Source organism: Ambystoma mexicanum, chromosome 12 (assembly GCF_040938575.1).
Source record: "Ambystoma mexicanum isolate Mex_15411 chromosome 12, UKY_AmexF1_1, whole genome shotgun sequence".
NCBI classification, from domain to species: domain Eukaryota; kingdom Metazoa; phylum Chordata; class Amphibia; order Caudata; family Ambystomatidae; genus Ambystoma; species Ambystoma mexicanum.
Window position 1 is genome coordinate 1,138,354,732 of NC_090936.1, and position 13,461 is coordinate 1,138,368,192.

Here is a 13,461-nt window from a genome sequence, read left to right on the forward strand (position 1 = left end):
CCATTGTGATTGGGTTGGCACCAACCCCATGCATAAATTTCCACTTTACATAGCAGCACGCAGAATGGTCAGCCAGGTGCAGGGAGCCCCCTCATCTACCCGGCCTTCCTCCAATTAAGGTTACAATCAATCATCACTTCAACAACAATGTGTCAATTATGTTACTGTGGTTGGCCTCGAGACTGTATCTTCTGTCTGAGAAAGTTCCGATATCTCCTCCTGGGTGGATGCCAAGCATAGGGGTGAAATCGTGCTTCTCCTTGCTCGGATGGTCACGTGATGCGGACACCGTGAATTTTCCTAGTTTCTCTCAGTTTGTGCATTTAATTCTTATTTGGCTTGCCACCTGCCTACACTTCCTCATCTTGACCTTTCAGAGAAAGGATATTCTGTTCTTAAGTTTCAATTAGATGTAGCTACTGTTCATTCCTTCTATTGGTATGACCTTGGCTCTCTTGGCATGAGTTGCATCTGCTGAGTTTCAATACAGCCGTCTCTTCTCATTTTGCTAGAATATGAATCTTGTCTTGTTTGGCCTCTAGTAACCTGAGTTGATTCTGCTTTTCGTGTAAGGTGGAATCACACGCATAATAATGTGTGTCGTTTTGAGGTAGATTATGTACAAAGGCGCTTGCCGCGCTATTCTTCTACTTAGCATAGCAAGCCGCACTGTTTTATTAGCTTTCTTTCGGTTTCAAGCATATGTACAGGCGTTAGCTGGTTGAATATCTTCATCCTGCTTACAGCTTAACTCTCTTAAGCTTTGATAGCTTTCTATTACTTTAAGCTCACAATCTCTTTTCTCATGGCGTTTCGTCTCCTTGTGTCATTCTTGTTTCGTCATTTGTTCTATCTGTGAGTCCGTCCAGGATTCTTGTGACGTCACCATTGGTCTTCCGTTAAGACATTTTTGGTTTCTTCCGGGACGGTACTTAGGCAATTTTCATTTCGTCTCATTTGTTGGTAGGGTTTCCTCAATGGATAACTTACTGTCCATGGTTGTCTGGGTATTGGTACTTCAATAGGTGTTGCTCTTCTGATGGGTACTGGGCAGAGCCCTACTGCGGCTCTCTGCTGGTTTATTTGCTCATCATACATCACATATTTTGGTGTGAACGTTCCTGGTACTTCAAAATGGGCGATGGGAGTGCAGGTTCTATTTGGGACCTCCTCTAGAAAATGGTAGCACTATCAGGTTGGATGTCAGATGACTTTACCATGGTCACAGGTATAGGGAGGTCCTCCACGGGACAGGCATCTCTCCCTGTGAGGTCCCGCATTCCACCACCTATAGGCAGACTATTGGGTATCAGCCTCAGCACCCTAGCCTCACAGGGAAGGGCTCCCCTCTGGGAAGAAGTGACAAGATCCTGTGTCATGATGCCTACCCCTCCTCATATGGAGAGTCAGTCCTGGCGCCATAGGCGCCAGGCTCATAGAGTAGAACTTACCTGATGCAGACCATGCTGCAAGCTTACCTGATGCAGACCATGCTGCAGAGCTCCAAGCCAAATGAGGCTTGGAAGGGACTATTTTACCTAGGGACTATCTTTTACTCGGGTGGGGCTGGGGAGGAATACTTACCTGGGACTACTTTGGTGGCTATTTAAACCACGCCCAAAGAGCAGCACACGCTTCGCGTAATTTTGCATCCAGCAGCGTAACGCTCACCGTGTCTGCAAACCTGCATCCAGTCTTCTGCCACGCCCGCCTCGAGTATGCAGCTCCTAGAAAAAGGGAGAAACAGAAGGAGAAGAGGTTAGAATAAGAGCAAAACCTTCGATCCTTACCTGAATTCCGGATCCACTGCGCCTTCGAGCTGGAAGAAAGAAGCATTTTACGCGTGCCGCCTCGCCTGCTGCAGCGCCGCGCTGAACTCACCGGCCTTCGCATTATCCTCACGATCCACCGGATCCTTCTGCACGTTCCCGCCGCACTCTGGCACCTAAGGGGAACAGAAGAACAGCAAAGGTGAGCCAAGGGAATAAACAGAGGCAATAGTAACTACCCCCATAGACTTACCTGATTACCGCCGGGGGTACTATTCCTCTTCACGGGTCGGCGCAGTCTCCATTGCATCCTCGCCGTACCCCGGCCCCTAAAGGGAACAAAAGGACAACAAGGTGAGACGAAGGGACAAACAAGGGGAACTCTTCTCACCACAATAGACTTACCTAATTTTACCGCCGGAGGCATTATTCCCCGAACTTTATATTTTCTCTCCACATATGAATAAGGGAGCAAGCCACAGGTTACATTCTGGCCTTATTTTATTGAACTGTGTAGGATAAGTCAAATCCTTACCTGAACTTCGTCAGCTACCACGAGGAACTCTTCACTGGGGTCAAGCTGCAAATTGCAAGGAATCGGACAAGAGTGAAAGTCAGACATGTGAACTCTTACGATCTACATACTTTTCGGAGTCAATATTGTTCTGTAACTCACCAATTCCTTCGAGCCAGTGAAGCAACTAGTTATCAACGCGCCCCTGCGCTCAATGCAGGATGGAGAGCTCATCTTTTCAAACCATCAGGTGAGACTATAAGAGGGGACATCAAAGGTGATCTGTGGGGAGAACAGCAGGATGTGGGGGGATTTACGCTCAACTCCACGGGTGGTTAATTCCCTTTCTCCATTTGCAGAAGAATATTCCTACGGGCCAAGCAAACGAAGCTAGGTGGGCCAGTCCAGTCCGTCATCTCGTACCTACGCGTCACATTGATGGAGACCGCAGCTGTCCAGTTCAGATCGACGCCTCTGTGGGAGCCAGGTGAGCGTAACAGAATGCAAAGCCTACCCACAAATTCCCACCCGGGTGTTATGGATACCTCAGAGACTGACCAATTGACCCAATTACTAGGGGAACTGAGGGCTGAAGTGCATTCCGCCTGTCAAGAAACCAATGCTCTTAGGAGAGAACTGATTTTGTCAAAGGAGCGAACTGATGACCTTGCTAGGCAACTATTGCAAGTCCAGGCTGGACAAGCACCCCTACCTGGTTCCGGGGGAAATCCAGCTCCTGTGTTATCGAGTTACCCTGTGCAAATAAACCTACCAGGAAATATTCCATTAGCCCCACCCAAACGCTTTGCCGGAGATCCCAAAAGATTTGCCGTGTTTATGAACCAATGCCGCTTGCACTTTTTATGCAGACCTGGAGCCTTCCCAAACGATCAAGCCAAGGTAGCCTTTGTATTGTCATATCTCAGTGGCAGTGCAGCTGATTGGTCAATTCCACTAGTTACTCAGGATGACCCATTTCTTCTGAATTTTCAGGGCTTTCAAACTAGCATGGAAAGACTATTTGCCCGGCACTCCCAAGGACAGGCCCTGGATAACGAACTTTTGTCCCTACGACAGGGTAACCAGGACCTTCTATCCTACATCCCGACCTTTAATAGGTTAATAGTGGAAACTGGATGGCCTGAGGTAAAATGAATCACGGTATTTCATCGAGGGCTTCGAGGAGAACTCAAGGATGTCTTGGCTCAAGTCGTGAACCCACCTCAAGACTGCGCTGAATATATAGACTTAGTGATCCAGTTAGATCACAGATTTCAGAACAGAAAGGCTGGTCGAGCCAAGTTTGAGAATCGGGTGTTGGTCAAAACCCACGCTAACCCCAAAGGAGCAGATGCTTCAGAACCCATGCAAATCGGAGGGGTTAAAGGACCCTTAACCCAGAAGGAAAGAGAAAGGAGACAGCAAATGCAATTGTGTCTATATTGTGGAACTTCTGGGCATTTTCTATGGGATTGCCCTGTAAAGCCACCCAAGAAGGTGGTAGGAGCTGCTGATAAAAGCCATATGGAGTCAGACTCGGGAAACAACCACGCCCGACAAGCGTAGAGGTCCGCTTGCCGAGCTTGAAGAAGGATACTCAGACCTCGCATTTCATCATACCTGATGCAGACCATGCTGCAAGCTGCAAGCTTACCTGATGCAGACCATGCTGCAAGCTTACCTGATGCAGACCATGCTGCAGAGCTCCAAGCCAAATGAGGCTTAGAAGGGACTATTTTACCTAGAGACTATTTTTTACTCGGGTGGGGCTGGAGAGGAATACTTACCTGGGACTACTTTGGAGGCTATTTAAACCACGCCCGAAGAGCATCACACGCTTCGCGTTATTCTGCATCCAGCAGCGTAACGCTCACCGTGTCTGCAAGCCTGCATCCAGTCTTCTGCCACGCCCGCCTCGAGTCTGCAGCTCCTAGAAAAAGGGAGAAACAGAAGGAGAAGAGGTTAGAATAAGAGCAAAACCTTCGATCCTTACCTGAATTCCGGATCCACTGCGCCTTCGAGCTGGAAGAAAGAAGCATTTTACGCGTGCCGCCTCGCCTGCTGCAGCGCCGCGCTGAACTCACCGGCCTTCGCATTATCCTCACGATCCACCGGATCCTTCTGCACGTTCCCGCCGCACTCTGGCACCTAAGGGGAACAGAAGAACAGCAAAGGTGAGCCAAGGGAATAAACAGAGGCAATAGTAACTACCCCCATAGACTTACCTGATTACCGCCGGGGGTACTATTCCTCTTCACGGGTCGGCGCAGTCTCCATTGCATCCTCGCCGTACCCCGGCCCCTAAAGGGAACAAAAGGACAACAAGGTGAGACGAAGGGACAAACAAGGGGAACTCTTCTCACCACAATAGACTTACCTAATTTTACCGCCGGAGGCATTATTCCCCGAACTTTATATTTTCTCTCCACATATGAATAAGGGAGCAAGCCACAGGTTACATTCTGGCCTTATTTTATTGAACTGTGTAGGATAAGTCAAATCCTTACCTGAACTTCGTCAGCTACCACGAGGAACTCTTCACTGGGGTCAAGCTGCAAATTGCAAGGAATCGGACAAGAGTGAAAGTCAGACATGTGAACTCTTACGATCTACATACTTTTCGGAGTCAATATTGTTCTGTAACTCACCAATTCCTTCGAGCCAGTGAAGCAACTAGTTATCAACGCGCCCCTGCGCTCAATGCAGGATGGAGAGCTCATCTTTTCAAACCATCAGGTGAGACTATAAGAGGGGACATCAAAGGTGATCTGTGGGGAGAACAGCAGGATGTGGGGGGATTTACGCTCAACTCCACGGGTGGTTAATTCCCTTTCTCCATTTGCAGAAGAATATTCCTACGGGCCAAGCAAACGAAGCTAGGTGGGCCAGTCCAGTCCGTCATCTCGTACCTACGCGTCACATTGATGGAGACCGCAGCTGTCCAGTTCAGATCGACGCCTCTGTGGGAGCCAGGTGAGCGTAACAGAATGCAAAGCCTACCCACAAATTCCCACCCGGGTGTTATGGATACCTCAGAGACTGACCAATTGACCCAATTACTAGGGGAACTGAGGGCTGAAGTGCATTCCGCCTGTCAAGAAACCAATGCTCTTAGGAGAGAACTGATTTTGTCAAAGGAGCGAACTGATGACCTTGCTAGGCAACTATTGCAAGTCCAGGCTGGACAAGCACCCCTACCTGGTTCCGGGGGAAATCCAGCTCCTGTGTTATCGAGTTACCCTGTGCAAATAAACCTACCAGGAAATATTCCATTAGCCCCACCCAAACGCTTTGCCGGAGATCCCAAAAGATTTGCCGTGTTTATGAACCAATGCCGCTTGCACTTTTTATGCAGACCTGGAGCCTTCCCAAACGATCAAGCCAAGGTAGCCTTTGTATTGTCATATCTCAGTGGCAGTGCAGCTGATTGGTCAATTCCACTAGTTACTCAGGATGACCCATTTCTTCTGAATTTTCAGGGCTTTCAAACTAGCATGGAAAGACTATTTGCCCGGCACTCCCAAGGACAGGCCCTGGATAACGAACTTTTGTCCCTACGACAGGGTAACCAGGACCTTCTATCCTACATCCCGACCTTTAATAGGTTAATAGTGGAAACTGGATGGCCTGAGGTAAAATGAATCACGGTATTTCATCGAGGGCTTCGAGGAGAACTCAAGGATGTCTTGGCTCAAGTCGTGAACCCACCTCAAGACTGCGCTGAATATATAGACTTAGTGATCCAGTTAGATCACAGATTTCAGAACAGAAAGGCTGGTCGAGCCAAGTTTGAGTATCGGGTGTTGGTCAAAACCCACGCTAACCCCAAAGGAGCAGATGCTTCAGAACCCATGCAAATCGGAGGGGTTAAAGGACCCTTAACCCAGAAGGAAAGAGAAAGGAGACAGCAAATGCAATTGTGTCTATATTGTGGAACTTCTGGGCATTTTCTATGGGATTGCCCTGTAAAGCCACCCAAGAAGGTGGTAGGAGCTGCTGATAAAAGCCATATGGAGTCAGACTCGGGAAACAACCACGCCCGACAAGCGTAGAGGTCCGCTTGCCGAGCTTGAAGAAGGATACTCAGACCTCGCATTTCATCATACCTGATGCAGACCATGCTGCAAGCTGCAAGCTTACCTGATGCAGACCATGCTGCAAGCTTACCTGATGCAGACCATGCTGCAGAGCTCCAAGCCAAATGAGGCTTAGAAGGGACTATTTTACCTAGAGACTATTTTTTACTCGGGTGGGGCTGGAGAGGAATACTTACCTGGGACTACTTTGGAGGCTATTTAAACCACGCCCGAAGAGCATCACACGCTTCGCGTTATTCTGCATCCAGCAGCGTAACGCTCACCGTGTCTGCAAGCCTGCATCCAGTCTTCTGCCATGCCCGCCTCGAGTCTGCAGCTCCTAGAAAAAGGGAGAAACAGAAGGAGAAGAGGTTAGAATAAGAGCAAAACCTTCGATCCTTACCTGAATTCCGGATCCACCGCACCTTCGAGCTGGAAGAAAGAAGCATTTTACACACGCCGCCTCACCTGCTGCAGCGCCGCACTGAACTCACCGGCCTTTGCAGCATCCTCACGATCCACCGCATCCTTCTGCACGTTCCCGCCGCACTCTGGCACCTAAGGGGAACAGAAGAACAGCAAAGGTGAGCCAAAGGAATAGACAGAGGCAATAGTAACTACTCCCATAGACTTACCTGATTACCGCCGGGGGTACTATTCCTCTTCACGGGTCGGCGCAGTCTTCATTGCATCCTCGCCGTACCCCGGCCCCTAAGGGGAACAAAAGGACAACAAGGTGAGACGAAGGGACAAACAAGGGGAACTCTTCCCACCACAATAGACTTACCTAATTTTACCGGCGGAGGCATTATTCCCCGAACTTCCTATTTTCTCTCCACACCTGAATAAAGGAGCAAGCCACAGGTTACATTCTGGCCTTATTTTATTGAACTGTGTAGAATAAGCCAAATCCTTATCTGAACTTCGTCAGCTACCACGAGGAACTCTTCGCTGGGGTCAAGCTGCAAACTGCAAGGAATCGGACAAGAGTGAAAGTCAGACATGTGAACTCTTACGAACTACATACTTTTCGGAGTCAATATTGTTCTGGAACTCACCAATTCCTTCGAGCCAGTGAAGCAACTGGTTATCAACGCGCCCCTGCGCTCAATGCATGATGGAGAGCTCATCTTTTCAAACCATCAGGTGAGACTATAAGAGGGGACATCAAAGGTGATCTGTGGGGAGAACAGCAGGGAGTGGGGGGTTTACGCTCAACTCCACGGGTGGTTAATTCCCTTTCTCCATTTGCAGAAGAATATTCCTACGGGCCAAGCAAACAAAGCTAGGTGGGCCAGTCCAGTCCGTCATCTCGGCCCTACGCATCACATTGGTGGAGACCGCAGCTGTCCAGTTCAGATCGACGCCTCTGTGGGAGCCAGGTGAGCGTAACATCCTGTGAATCATCACAGTATGGGCCAGGCATTTGCCAGGCACTGCCATAATGGTACTCCCTTGCCATAAGATGTCAACAGCTGGAAATGGTGATTACCTGGGCATATGATAGGAAGGCTTGTCAAATGTCTAATACATATACACACGCTAAAACTGATGTCTTTGTCAAAGCTTGTTTGTTGCAGGACCTCAGTGCAGGGGACATATATATATATCAATTGGCTGAGGCCCAGTTGGTTAGGACATTTTGTATTACACATTGGTTAACCAGCTCCAACTGGTGGGCGTAAGGAGGACATTTTGGACCTCTCATGCACACACACCGCTAAGTTTACAGAGGAATACCACAGTAGACAGGGACCCTGCTACAAGTCAAGGGAGAGACCCATAACCTTCCTAACCTAACCATCTCTAACCGTAGGGCGGGTGGGGAACACCCCTCCACGACCCATGTCCACATACTGCTAGACTTCTACAGAAGATGATTACCACACCGCAATGTACCTGCCGACTAGAATGCCAAACAATACCAAAGCACACAGGATGGTCATAGATGCCAACCCCAGAAACCAAAGCAAAGAGGTAAGAAAATAACCCTGCTAAGTCAATACTAAAACCTAATTTTTCTGCAAACTCTTCTCCTACAAAAACTCAGACGACCACATCTCTGCACAGAAAACCGCACGTACTTCACCACACTGCAACAAAATACAAACAACCTACAAACAACACATAAGCATGCACAACAGCACATGGGAAGCGCTCAGACTCGAAAATCGCACCTAAGCTCAGCGAACGGTGCAAACCGAACTGAAGCTGCCAACAGAACTTCATATCTCACTTTCCTATTCCCTCTGCACCCTACTAACCACTCCCAGAGTATCCCTTTTTAACACCGTCCTTTTTTAGATCCGCCAGAGCGTGATGGATCCACTCCGGTGGTGATAGTGCGCGGTACAAGTATCCTTTAACATTAACAACATCAGTAGCACATTTAATGCTGCAGTAACAACATCAGTAGCACATTTAATGCTGCAATAAAAAAATTAACACATTAACTCTCAGCAGACTACTTAGCAATAACGACAGGCCAAAGTTTGATGTTACTGCTTTACAGAGTTAGCGCATAGAAATCCCAGGAAGATGTGTTTTGCATAGGGAGGGGCAGGTAGTGGGTTGAAATGGCCATAGGAGTTATTAATGGCCATGGGCAGTCAATAGGTAAGTAACAAAACATCACCCACAAGATGTGTGTCCCTCCTCACATGTCAGCTACATCCTAGCTGTATTTCAATGCAACCGTTTCGGCTTCTAGGTAGTGCTTAAGTGCCACCTATTAGGCAAAACTAAACTGCATGCCTTTTTGGTGTGGGTTATAGCCAGGTTGCGCATCATAGAGCTTTGTGGTTTTATCAATCTCATTTAACTAGCCCTTTCCTCTGTAGGGAAACCGAGCAGACATTTGCAGAAACTGTTGCGTTTTAAACTATTTTTAAGCATATATGCAGAATAAATATGGTAAAAACTTGCAATGGGCAGAATCTAGACATTAGAATGTTTTCCTCTGATTTGACAAGGCCCAACCTAGATTGCTGGATAAGCGGTAATGAGCCAGGGTGTCTTGAGATGTGGTTAAGTCTGATCTTTAGGAAAGTGGGCAATTGAAAGAGGACGAGTGTGTTGTTTATGTTTATTAACTTGTATAGCAAGCACTGCCCATCCAATTGCATCTTGGCGCTACAACCCCCTGTCGAACAGCGGTGGAGCAATAGGATTTCCTAGCAATGTTGCAAGGACGCAGCAGAGAATATGTCGTCGGCTACTGCAGGGATGGGGGCAGAGGGGTCATGCAGTGGGATATCATGGAAATTAGAAGAGGTAGGTTTTCAGTTTAGCGCAGAACTGTAAGTGGCCTCTGGCAACAAATGCTCCCCCTCATCCCATTCTTCATTTGACTTTGTCATAATTTATTTTACCTAGCCCTGTCCTCCTCCTCTCCCCCGCCTTCGACCTATCCTCATAACGGCAGCGTGCACCTTTCTCCAGGTACATATGGACACCATCTATATGCCTGTGCTGCCTTCAATTGTTAGCTGCCTAGTCCATTGGAGGGGCATTTAATTTAATCCAATGGCTCCAACCCATGATGTAGTTGTGATTGGTTATTTATAACATGCTTAATACCTGGAGGTTTCTAAGCTTGGACCCGGGGATCGAACCTGTGTTGCTCTCTGCATCGTCTTGTTTCCAAGGCGAGCACATTGCTCCTGAGCTATCAGTGCAGCCACCAAGTGTGTGGTGTGCGCGTCAATGCCAGGCAGGGCCTAGCTCCTGCCTTGGAAAAACCACAAAATAAAAACATCAATAACACCGCAAAAAAGGTCTAAGTAGGTCTAAAACCCCAGTTTAAAGCATTGGGTTACAGTGGTGTGTTTTAGAGCTCAAGGGATTTTCCTTTAAACATCTGCCAAAGTTCCCTGGAAATTCACAGAACAGCCTCTCCCCCTCCAAGCCCCCATGTCAATGTGCAAGGAAAGGAGGGACGTGCCACCGCCATTTTAACATGTTTGAACGTGAGCGTAACATTAACGTGACAGGCTTATGAAGAACAGCTTCAATGTCTTCTCGAGCCCTTGGACTGGAACACGGATGGCAGACGTTCCCGCCAAGTCGCCCTGAATGGGGTTCTCAGGCGTTGGCGAGCGTCGCTCGATATAAACGCGTCTGGCCCTGGCAAATAGAGCTTCTTTTATAAGAAACTTTTTTTTATTTCCTCTACAGTGAGGCTGCTGCTTTCGTCTGCTTTCTGACTGGCTCCATTGTCACTGAAAAGCACTGAGGCTGGCAGTGGGAAGTTGCCCTATTTTGGACTCTACAAAAAGAATTCCAGGGGGGGGGGATATGGTGAAAGCATCAGGGAGATGTCTTTATCACTCACTGGTGTGAGAAGAATGGAATTTATAACTGGACACATGTTGGGGTCAAAAGGGAGACTTCGATAGGCTGCAGGAGAGAGAGGCTGACAAGGGGGGACATTATTCCCAAATATTTATTGACATGTTAAAGAAAAACCTGTCTGCTAGTATCACAATGAGGGGTTTCCCTGCCTCAACCAAAGCTACAAGAGCTGTCAGAATGTCCGACAGACAGTCACCATCTGGTGTCCATGCCTATCTCTAGCCCTTACACTTAACAACTAAGGATGTCCAATAACACAACAGTTCTCCCACCAAGGGAAATGCCTCCCTTCTCCCGGTGGATGCTGAGAGTTCTTCTTGACAAATGTCCCAAATGTTCCCAAGCCAGGGTGAATGACTCCCTTCCCCTGACATCGATATCTTATCCCACAAAAGTTCACACAAATGGATAAATGGATCCTGATTCAGAAGAATGACTCCCTTCTCCTGGACTGGGTGTGGACTTCCACGTCCTTTCTCGGAACGAGTGGGACCTGCTCTCTTTCCGTGATGCCCTCCAGTTCCTCTGGTATATTACACAGTCATATAACAGAGTTTGCCATTCTTTCCAAGTCTAGGCAAACTTCCACTTTTTCTTATTGGTATTTTCTTTGTCTTGGTCCCAGACCTTTTTCATACTTCCTTCGTCAGGGTCTCAGACCCTTCTATTGCGTTCAGCGGGGTTCCCCTCCCCACTGAATTGAGGAAGATTTTCTCCTTGACTCAGTTCTTTATTGTTGGGGTCCTTGACCGTTCTCTGATGGTCAGTGGTTTTGGATTTGTCACTGAGGCGAGGATGCTTTCCTCAGATGCACACTTTGTATACTTCACTTCCCTTAAAGTTTGGGCCCTCGACCCTTCTCTTATGAGTAGTGGGCTTATGCCTGCCACCACGATGAGGATGGTCTCCTTTGTTGCTTATTTGGACTTGGTTGGGGTCCTCGACCGTTCCCTTGTGGTCAGTGGACTTATTGGTATGGCCACCGGGACAGGGAAGAATTGCATGGTTACAGTATTCTTGATAGTAGGGGTCCTCGATGCTTCCCTGGTGGTCAGTGGGCTTATTGGTATGGCCACTGGGACGACATAGAAGAGGTGTGTTACTCGTTGGGCCTTTCGTGGTCCAAGGAGTTGAGGGGAGTTAGTCTTAGCCTGCTTTGCTTGTGTCGCCTGTGAAGGCATCATGAAGCAAGACACAGACAACAGATTCAAAGTTCAAACAAAACTAGTTTATTAACTTAAATGTCAGGATGATTGAAGGCCTAACTTGCCCTATGCTTAGGTGGGAATTCCCTACCTAAAAAAACTAAGGAAATTCTGAGTCAGTAAGTTCAACTTAAAAGTCTGTCTGTGTCCAAAACCTATACTTGCCCCCACAACTAAAGCTAAACAATGTTAAGGGATGTCAGCAACAAAAGAAAGAGTGTTTTAAATAAAGTTCTGAGCTAATTCCAGCTCTGGGCTTACTTTCCAGCTCCCCTTCCCCAAGTTTAAGATAGTTCCACAAAATCTCGAGGGCCCCTTCCCCAAGAAGACAACACAGTTCCCAAAAAAGGGGCCTCGAGGTTCCCTTCCTCAAGGCAGTAACAAAGTTCATAATGTCTTAGGTTTCCGTTCCCCAAGACGCCAGCTCTTCCAGTTTGCCAATTTATACTTAGTTTCAGTCTCTCAATATTCAAAACCAGTTTCAGGTCAACTTTACACTCCTTCTGGTTCCTTGTCAGTTCATACAGATTGCTTTCTTCAGCTTCACTTCAGCAATCTCTTTCATACATTTGACTTTGTTCTCTGTATGTTTCCCTGGCTTTCACAGATAGGGTATCCCCGGTCTAGGTGCAGTTGTCAGACCACACAGACCACCCATTACAGGTCACACAGCCAGTAATCCTAGGCTTTCTTGCTCATACAGGTGCTCTTGCAACTTCACCTGTGTTCTGATTCACATTCACTTGACTTTCTCATTGCCAGTCTTTTGGCTTTGCCGCAATGGGTTTTCCTCTTTAGCTTTCTCTTGGCTTTGCCAAAATATGTTCTTTCATGCAGTTCACTCTGTGGTGCTCTTTTTCCTTCACCACATTGTTTTCACACTCTTCCATAATATTCATTACTTGATTTTCATTGTATTTTACAAGATTCATACTTTGCTTTTCATTGTATTTCACACAAGCTCGCTATGCATTCATAGGCTTGTTGAAAGCTTTCCTTTAGTTCGGTATTCAATAGTTCACAATTATTATTCTTTCATTCACAGTTCATCTTGTTTGTTTTCATCACTACAACCTTTCTCTTTGGGCACCCCTTATTTCACACATCTATTTTCATTTGTTCGGCAATTGCTAGTGCCCTTCTCCAGCCCCCAGGAGCGCCCGGTATGAGTGTTCCCTTTTGTTCACTCACTGGTTCCTGGTGGCTCCTCTAAGTGGCTGCTTTCTTTTTCTTCCACTCCGCATATACATTTTCGCAGTTTTGCGAGACATGCTCACATTCCGGTCTTCTTTCTGTGAGTTGCCTGCTGATCTGCGCACCTGTTGCAGGAGCTGACAGTTGCTTGCAGTAACTGGCTTTCTTCCGTGCCCTGCAGCTCCTGCGGCGGGCACCCGACCAGGGAGGCTCCCACCACTGTGACCTTCTCACGGCTCGCCTGGGCCTCGGCACCACAGTTACTCCCGGGAACTTGCCGGCATCCTGGTTTCCATAGAGTACCCTCCTCAGCGGCCTCCTTCCCTGCAGGGTTTCTCTCCCTCCAGGCT